Raw genomic sequence first — 10,236 nt, forward strand, 5'->3', positions numbered from 1 at the left:
CAAGGCCTCAGTTATACGTTTTGCTTCAGGATGACTGCTGTCGTACTTCATCCTCATCGCTAGGGACTGTTGGAGGGTCAATTGTTTAGTAAAAGTAGTGATGTTCCTACTTCCTCTCTGGGATGATGAACAACTCCCAGCAGCAGCAACAGCACTAGTAGGAAGTGGTTCTTGATCTTTCCCTATTTTATTTTTATCAGAGAAAGTTTGGTCCTCCATTTATGTTATATTGATATATATACGTGCGGCTAAAGCGCACACAAACACAGAAAATATTTTTTTATTTTTGCTGGAGAGTAGTACACTTTGTGGGTTACACCACCCTTTAAGAAATGAGCCAGCCGGCTCTTTACTTATGGGACACAGGCGCACGCTTGGCGCTGCTCCTTTGTTGATGCACGTGCAGCCACAGTGCACACAAGTCACAAACACAGAAAATATATATTTTTTTGGTTTGGAGTGTACTTTGGGGGTTACAGAACCCTTTAACGGTCAAGCCAGCCGGCCCTTTACTTATGACACAGGCGCACGCTTGGCACTACTTTGTTGATGCACGTGCGGCTACTGCGCACACAATTCACAAACACAGAAAATAATTTTTTTTTTGGTTTGGACTGGAGTGTACTTTCGGGGGTTACAGCACCCTTTAACGGTCAAGCCAGCCGGCCCTTTACTTATGACACAGGCGCACACTTGGCACTACTTTGTTGATGCACGTGCGGCTACTGCGCACACAATTCACAAACACAGAAAATAATTTTTTTTCGGTTTGGACTGGAGTGTACTTTGGGGGTTACAGCACCCTTTAACGGTCAAGCCAGCCGGCCCTTTACTTATGACACAGGCGCACGCTTGGCACTACTTTGTTGATGCACGTGCGGCTACTGCGCACACAATTCACAAACACAGAAAATAATTTTTTTTTTGGTTTGGACTGGAGTGTACTTTCGGGGGTTACAGCACCCTTTAACGGTCAAGCCAGCCGGCCCTTTACTTATGACACAGGCGCACGCTTGGCACTACTTTGTTGATGCACGTGCGGCTACTGCGCACACAATTCACAAACACAGAAAATAATTTTTTTTTTGGTTTGGACTGGAGTGTACTTTGGGGGTTACAGCACCCTTTAACGGTCAAGCCAGCTGGCCCTTTACTTATGACACAGGCGCACGCTTGGCACTACTTTGTTGATGCACATGCGGCTACTGCGCACACAATTCACAAACACAGAAAATAATTTTTTTTTTGGTTTGGACTGGAGTGTACTTTGGGGGTTACAGCACCCTTTAACGGTCAAGCCAGCCGGCCCTTTACTTATGACACAGGCGCACGCTTGGCACTACTTTGTTGATGCACGTGCGGCTACTGCGCACACAATTCACAAACACAGAAAATAATTTTTTTTTGGGTTTGGACTGGAGTGTACTTTCGGGGGTTACAGCACCCTTAACGGTCAAGCCAGCCGGCCCTTTACTTATGACACAGGCGCACGCTTGGCACTACTTTGTTGATGCACGTGCGGCTACTGCGCACACAATTCACAAACACAGAAAATAATTTTTTTTTTGGTTTGGACTGGAGTGTACTTTCGGGGGTTACAGCACCCTTAACGGTCAAGCCAGCCGGCCCTTTACTTATGACACAGGCGCACGCTTGGCACTACTTTGTTGATGCACGTGCGGCTACTGCGCACACAATTCACAAACACAGAAAATAATTTTTTTTTTGGTTTGGACTGGAGTGTACTTTCGGGGGTTACAGCACCCTTAACGGTCAAGCCAGCCGGCCCTTTACTTATGACACAGGCGCACGCTTGGCACTACTTTGTTGATGCACGTGCGGCTACTGCGCACACAATTCACAAACACAGAAAATAATTTTTTTTTGGTTTGGACTGGAGTGTACTTTCGGGGGTTACAGCACCCTTTAACGGTCAAGCCAGCCGGCCCTTTACTTATGACACAGGCGCACGCTTGGCACTACTTTGTTGATGCACGTGCGGCTACTGCACACACAATTCACAAACACAGAAAATATATTATTTTTTTAGCACTTGGGGGGAGCACCCCTGATGGACAGAGCACCCCCTGGACAACACTACAGCACCTCTTTAGGACTGGGACACTGCACAGGACTTTGGAGTGGACACAGCCCCTATGGAGAACTGACTGCACAACACAGTCCAGCCAGCCCCTATGGACTTTGAAGTAGTGGACACAGCCCCTATTAACAACAGCAGCACAGCACAACACAGCCAGCCCCTATGGACTTTGAAGTAGTGGACAACAGCAGCACTACACTACACTACACTACACAGCCCTAACTCCCACCCTCCCTCTTCACTGTCCACAGCCGAGTGAGAAAATGGCGCCGACGTGGGTACCTTCTATAGGATCCAAAACCCGCGAGACTCGGAAGGCGGGATGATGACGTTTTGCCTCGATTTCAGATCCGAGTCAGGCGGGAAAAGTCGAGCCTGATTCGGATCGGACTCGGATCGGGGGGGCTCGGGGGGGTTCGGATTTCAGAAATCCGAACCCACTCACCCCTAATTTGTAGTAGCGATAGTTTCTGTTGAGGGTGTCGATGGCTTTCATTTCTTCCGGGCTGAGATGGAAGTCGAACACCTGATGTGAGATAAAAATAAAAAAAAAAGTGGAACGTAAACTCCTCCTGCAGTGTCACGTAGCCGTACAAGACAATATATAGCTGGAAGCCTGTAACATTCCCGGGATCTGGCCACAACAGTATATGTTCTAGGTTAAGGTGTTAATGTCTTCAAGGGTCTAGTTACTAAGCAGTGTTAGGAGAGAAAATGAACGGTGATAAGGTATCAGCCAATCAGCTCCTAGCTGTCATTTTTTAAACACAGCCTGTGAGATGTCAATTAGGAGCTGATTGGCTGGTACTTTATCTCCGTTCACTTTACCTCCATCCAAGGCTTCGTAAATAGACCCCAAGGTGAATGGAGATAAGGTACCAGCCAATTAGCTCCTGTCATGTCACAGGCTGTGTTTGAAAAATGACAGGAGCTGATTGGCTGGCACATTATCTCCTATGTAAGCTTAGTAAATAGACCCCTTAGTCCCTTATTCACAAGCAAACGTATTCACAGTGACTACATAAGGGTTAATTTGCCCATCTTCATTAATAGTGAATATGATCCCTAAAAACAATATTTATGTGCTCACCTGTCCGTATTGCTACAAACATCACTATATAAAGGATATATATATATATTACTAACACCGGGCCTGATTCACTAACTGTTCACAATTCTGCTTATCCGTACGCACCGCAGTTGCTAATATCAGCGGTGCTACATTGAGAATGCAGCCTGACTTAAGGACGCCCACTTCCCCTTACATCCGTATACTAGGGGAATATAGCGAAACAATCGGTAACATGGGACCGGTATACACACTTGCACAAGCCCTGACCTTACTCAGAAATCGCTACCAGCCACGCACGCTATCAGTGTTATGGCTGCTTATGGCCAAATTTATGAACGCCCCTGCGACAGTGTTGAAACGCACTGACACGCCTGGGTTCCCCCCCCCCCCCCCCCCCGTCACCGCCTACACACGGCACTTCCTGTCAATCACTCTGCTCTGGGTTTTTGTAGCTCCTGCAACCGCAATTCTGTTCGCATACGCAGAATGCAAAAATCAACTGATAGCGTGCGCCTTAGCAACTGCGATCCGTGATGAATCAGGCCCACTGTCTAGGCATTAGAAGGGATGGTTAGGGTTATGCACCAGAAGGGAGGGTTAGCGTTATGCACTAGAAGGGATAGTTAGGATTATGCACCAAGAGGGAGGGTTAGGGATAGGCACTTACCGGAGGGTTAGCATTAGGCACTAGAAGGGTTGGTTAGGGTTATGCACCAGGAGGGAGGGTTAGGGATAGGCACTTACCGGAGGGTTAGCATTAGGCTATAGCAGGGACGGTTAGGGTTATGCACCAGGAGGGAGGGTTAGGGCTAGGCACTTACCGGAGGGTTGGGTTAGGCTCTAGAAGGGATGGTTAGGGTTATGCACCAGGAGGGATGGTTAGGGCTAGGCACTAGAAGGGATGGTTAGGGTTATGCACCAGGAGGGATGATTAGCGTTAGGCACTAGGAGGGAGGGTTAGCATTAGGCACTAGAAGGGAGGAAGGGTTAGGGCTAGGAACTTACCGGATGGTTAACGTTAGGCGCTAGAAGGGATGGATAGGGTTATGCACCAGGAGGGGGGTTTAGGGCTAGGCACTTACTGGAGGGTTAGCGCTAGGCACTAGAAGAGATGGTTAAGGTTATGTACCAAGAGGGGGGTTTAGGCACTAGAATGGATAGTTAGGGCTAGGCACTTACCAGAAGGTTAGCGTTAGGCACTAGAAGGGATGGTTAGCGTTAGGCACCAGGAGGGAGGGTTAGGGCTAGGCACTTACTGGAGGGTTAGCATTAGGCACTAGAAAGGACGGTTAGGGTTATGTACCAGGAGGGAGGGTTAGGCACTAGAAAGGACGGTTAGGGTTATGTACCAGGAGGGAGGGTTAGCGTTAGGCACTAAGAGGGATGGTTAGGGTTATGCACCAGGAGGGAGGGTTAGCGTTAGGTACTAGAAGGGATGGTTAGTGACCGTTTTGCTCCAAAGGTTTAACTCTGCCACGACAGCCAATCAGAAAGAGGATTTCTATCTCTCTAGAGCAAATCACACGATGAGAGAAAATGTCTGATTGGTTGCTCCGGGCTAGGGGCCTGATTCAGCACGGATCGCAGCTGCGTAATCGCACGCAATGAAGCTGCGAAAATATACTAATTCCTGCCACCGCTTGGCCAGCATAGAATCGCCCACTGCTGCCTTCTCACATCCGTAATACCTCGCAGTCCTGCGTATACATCGTTACCAGCGAAGCACATCCGCCCGTCACGCACAGTTACATCAGGTCTGACCCGTCGCAGAAATCGCAAGTCTCTTCGTACGCAGTGAGTACACAAGCTGCGTAGGCAATCGCAGTGGCTAATTTATGCACGCCCATGCAACGGCGTTCCAACGGACAGACACGCATGCGTTTCTCCAACCACTCCCCCCGTCACCACGCCCAAACGCTGACGGCCTGTCACTCACTCTGCGATGGATTCCTATCTGTATGCATAATCGCAGTGCGATGTATGCGCAGTACTGAGCAATCGGCCGTTCTGCGTACGTAGTTGCAATTGCGATCGCTGCTGAATCTGGCCCTAGGTACAGAATTCAGTTTGAGCTCTTATTCCTGTATATAGTTCAGCTGGGGGAACTGTTTCAGAGTTGTACGCTGTTCCGATGTTTACAGAGTTGAGCGATTATCGGTAAACTGCGCATGTCTAAGTCGCAAAGCGCATGCATCAAGGCACACATTTGTAGTCTCTCGCGGTGTCTTTTTCTTTTACTCGCAGTGTGATTGACAGTCAACATTTGGGGGAGGTAACGGAGCGACAGCGAGGAATGCAGGCATTTTGCGAACGGTTTGGGTGTGTGCGTCTGCGATCCCATATGCAAGAAACATGGCTCCAGTGTCTCAATACCCACGGCCATTCTGCGGGATCATAGGCTTACTCCCATGCTACAATCCAGTGATCTGCGACGAGTGATGCGTCTTTGTAGGTAAGGGGGTGATTTTCCGTGTAACAAAAATATTATGTGTTCATGAACACTTTATAATATACAATAAGTAAAAACGGGGAACTCTCATTATGGGGAATTACTGTGTTGCAAACATAGAAAGCAAAGGGAAAACATTGATGATTTTACGGCATACTTCTCTCCATTCATCCAAGTTAGTAACTCGGAAGATGGGATGGATCGTCACAGAGATATGGCCAGGAGATGTTTTATGCCTTCTAGGTGGAGGTTTCCTATGTCAACCAATTGGATTCTAGCTATCAGTTTATATAATGCACTTTATAAAAGCTTGAATCTGATTGGTTGCTGTAGGCCACACCTCCATGGTGTCATGTAGTGAACATCTATTGCTGTGACATATAAGAGAAGGCAAGTCCGGATCCTTCGCCACCCCTACAACGTAATCAAATTATATTTTATACGTGATAAGTTCTTACTCCTGGGCGTAAATTGTGGAGATGTTGCCCCTAGTAGTAGCAAGAAACTAGGATATCCATCACCCGGTGCAAGGCAGCAATTTTGCGCCCCCTCCCTTCCTGTACCTGGATTTTGTCCTTGCTCCTCCATAGTGCTGTGGACTACTCAGACGTCCCTGGTATAGTGACTTACATTATTCCACACACCATAATGCCCATTACACATTATGCCACACACTAATGCCTATTACCAAAGTTCCACTTAGATATTTGCCCGACACCATTTTATGCCCCACAGTAAGGCTTCTAATTACTTTAAAATTACCTGCTCATTGTCAGGGGTTTTATGCTCCTTACCAGGGGTTCCATGCTTGTTGCCAGGGGGTTTCATGCTTGTTGCCAGGGGGTTTCATGCTTGTTGCCAGGGGGTTTCATGCTTGTTGCTATGGGGTTTATGCTCATTGCCATGGGGTTTATGCTCGTTGCCAGGGGTTACATGCTCATTGCCATGGGGTTTATGCTCGTTGCCAGGGGTTACAATCTCATTGCCAGGGGGTTTCATGCTCGTTGCCTGGGGTTTCATGCTTGTTGCCAGGGGATTTCATGCTTGTTGCCAGGGGGTTTCATGCTTGTTGCTATGGGTTTTATGCTCGTTGCTATGGGGTTTCACAGGAGAAGATGCAGCTTTCAGCACTTCTGGGAATGCTGTTTGCATTGCGCTTGCCAAACAGACACTAGAGGTCCAATAGGACCTCTAGCATCTATCTTCTTGGTGGCGGCCATTTTTGGATGGCCCTTTTCTGAGTCTGCAGCCCCCAAGCCACCGCGAGTCAGCCCGTTTTTCACCCCCTGCACTCCGACACCCGGTGCATGTGCACCTCTAGCCCCTCCCTAGTTGCGGCCCTGACATGAGCCCCTAGGTCAAAGGGGGGTCCACACCACACACCCATTACTGCATTTATTTGCTTGCCCCACTGACCATCCTGCTGCCCCCCACACACACACATTTTACAACCACTGTTATTAGACCAGTATTTTTGGGAAATAAATATGTTGGCAACACCAAATTTCCAAAGTAATCACCATAAATGTACAGACGTTCTCTCTCACAACAGGGGGGGAGGGAGTGGGGTGTCAGGCTAATGGACATCTACATATTGCCCCCACCCCCTTTCTTAAAATGCCCCAGGCCATATGCATTTCTGTTGTAAAATGAACTTACGGCCGGAGAGGCTGAACGGGGTGGGGGATGTTAGTGGGCGTATCTTTAGCACCTAGTATGGGGCGGGTGCAATTACAAGTAGCATACAAGGCACATACGCTACACACGCAGAAGGGAGCGCATCCCTACATGTGTATTGCACTAGATATAGGAGAATATTTGCAGTTTTTCAGTGCACACTTCCTTTGAGTAATGTACCCCCAATTTAATTCCTACCCTACATTAGCCCCATTTCCAGTAGTTTCTCAAACTTTATTATATTTAGCTGCAGGGCCGGTGCAAGGTGTCTGGGTGCCCTAGGCAACATTACACCCATCGCCCCTGCTCCCTCCAATTTATACTATGCCACATATTAGTGATGCTAATTTATAATATGCCACACAGCAGAGCCCCAAAATCATACTGTGCCTCATAACCCTGCCCCAATTCATAATGTTATGTTCCACAATTCATTGTATGCCACACAGCTGTATCCCCTACACGTCAATGCCTCCAATACATAATATGTCACACGTTTATGCCCCAATACATAATAAGCCACACATTGTGCCCCCAAAACATATGCCACACAGCTGTGCAAGAAAGTGATGGTATACCACATAGCCATAAATTATGTCAATTAATGCCCCAAACTTATGCCCCAAATTCTTTATATGCCATATAGCTGTGCCGCCAATACAGTATGCCAACCATCCATTCCCCAATATATTTATGCCACACATCTGTGCTCCAATATATGTCAGTACCCATTACCCTCCACACACACACACTCACCCTGCCAGCACTCATTATACCCACACACACATACACTAACCCTGTCAGCACTCAATAAAACCACCCCCACACACACTAAACCAACCTGTCTGGGACTGAAAGAGACATCTTTTTTTTTGTGAACTGAGTGGCGCCCTCCAGTGACCGGTGCCCCTAGGCATCTGCCTAATGGTAGCACCGGCCCTGTTTAGCTGGACATATAATACTGCAACGTTACAGACTGGAAGAAGGATTTATCTTTTAAGGACAAATTTACCTCATATATAAGTGTTAGCCAGACTTAGATACACAGGACCCCACCCATCACTCCAGTCTGGGCCGCAAAAGGGGGAAGGAAGGTACCAACTGTGTTGTGATGACGTGTGCATATACTGCATAATGATAATACATTTTTGTGCAACTTTTTTGTGATGTACAGGCTGGCTCAGCAGTGGGCCGAAAGCACGGCTGGCAGGAAGGAGGCAATCTTGTGGTTACTAATTGCTTGCAGGTTGGTCTAGCAATACGATTGTTCTAATGGCCTCATTCATTGCAGGTTGGTCTAGCAATGTGATTGTTATAATGATCTCATTGGTTGCAAGTTGGTCCAGCGATGTGATTGTTCTAATGCTCTGATTGGGTACAGGTTGGCCCAGCACTGTGATAGTTCTCTGGCTCTGATTGGTTAGAGACTGGTTTAGCACTGACATTTTTTTAGTGCCCTGATTGGTTATACAGTAGGCTGACCTAGCGCTACGATTATCTAATGCCCTGATTTAATGCAAGTTGATCAAACCCGGCGACTGTCTAATGCTTTGATTCATTGTTCTAATGATCTGATTGTTAGAAAACCTGGCATTTTTGCAGCAGACTTCTTATAGGAAACTTTCATCAAGATATTGTATATTTAATAATCTTCTGTAAAAAGTAAATGAGCTCTGTTAATTATATCTGTTTAGCAGTGGCTCCTGCAGCCTCACTGATTGTGTCTTTATATAATCCTGATCCTGAGTACACTGGGAACCTCAAGCCCTCTCTATATATTAAGTAGGGAGAGGATTAGCCAGATCCCCGTCTGCCACTCAGTCTCAGCCACCATCACACAGTGAAAATTACCAGTTTTAGAACCAATGCAGAGAAAATACTTCGATGGCGGAACGCGCTCTCCCGCCTGCGGCTTGGCGCCTACAGCTATAATTAGCGCACGTGACAACAACAGTGTTAGTGAAACAGATTGATATATTTGTTTTAAATGTTACTCCCCGCGCTCTTCCTCTTATTTACCTCCCCCATTTTATGTTTCATCTTCTGTCTGTTTATCACCCTGTTGTCCTATTCCTTCCACCTGACTTTACATCCTTCCCAAACCCTCCTACATAATCTAGCCAAGAGGATTAGATCCCCGATTCACAATCCTTGTGCGTCCTCTAATGTCAAATATCAGTACATATTAATTAAGGGCCCCGAAGATTATCTGTCACCTACTTTTGAAGGCATGAAGTAACAAACCCACTCCTCATATAGATAAAGCAGGAAATATCACTGACATCTCCTTACCTGGCAGTCCCGATATTGCACACCAGGGGTATTCAACATGCTACACATCCCAGCATGCCCTAATAGCAAAACTGTGTCAGGGCATGCTGGGATGTGTAGTTACACAACAGCTGGAGGGCCGCATATGGAATACCCCGGCAGTACGCCAGTATGGGGAGCAGGGGCGTTTCTAGAAAGGAGGGGGCTCGTGTGCAGTCTCCGACACGGGCCCCCTCCTCTCCGCCCGGCGGCCGGCAGCGTACTGAGCTGTGCGCGGCCAGCGCCGGAGTTGTAGACTCTGGACACTAGAGTGTGCCCAGAGTCTATAATGTATGCACAGGTCACCGGGAAAATGACCACGGCGGACATTTTCCCTGCACTGCGCATGCACAAACGATGGGAAAATGGCCACCGCGGCCATTTTCCAGTCATTTTCCAGCGCCGGACCCCCGCGTGGGACTCCGGAGAGGTAAGTAATATTATGGGTGCAGGGTGTGCGGTGCGGGGCCCCCCTGGACCCAGGGGCCCGTGTTCCCCGCACACCCTGCACCCATTATAGAAACGCCCCTGATGGGGAGGGGACCTTTATTCATCATATTCCAAAAACTGAATGTTTTTGTAGTATGACTGCGGGAGCCTGTGCCATCTGCATAGGAGGATGAATCC

The sequence above is a fragment of the Taudactylus pleione genome, unplaced genomic scaffold, assembly GCF_031769625.1.
Source record: "Taudactylus pleione unplaced genomic scaffold, aTauple2 ptg000903l, whole genome shotgun sequence".
NCBI lineage: Eukaryota > Metazoa > Chordata > Amphibia > Anura > Myobatrachidae > Taudactylus > Taudactylus pleione.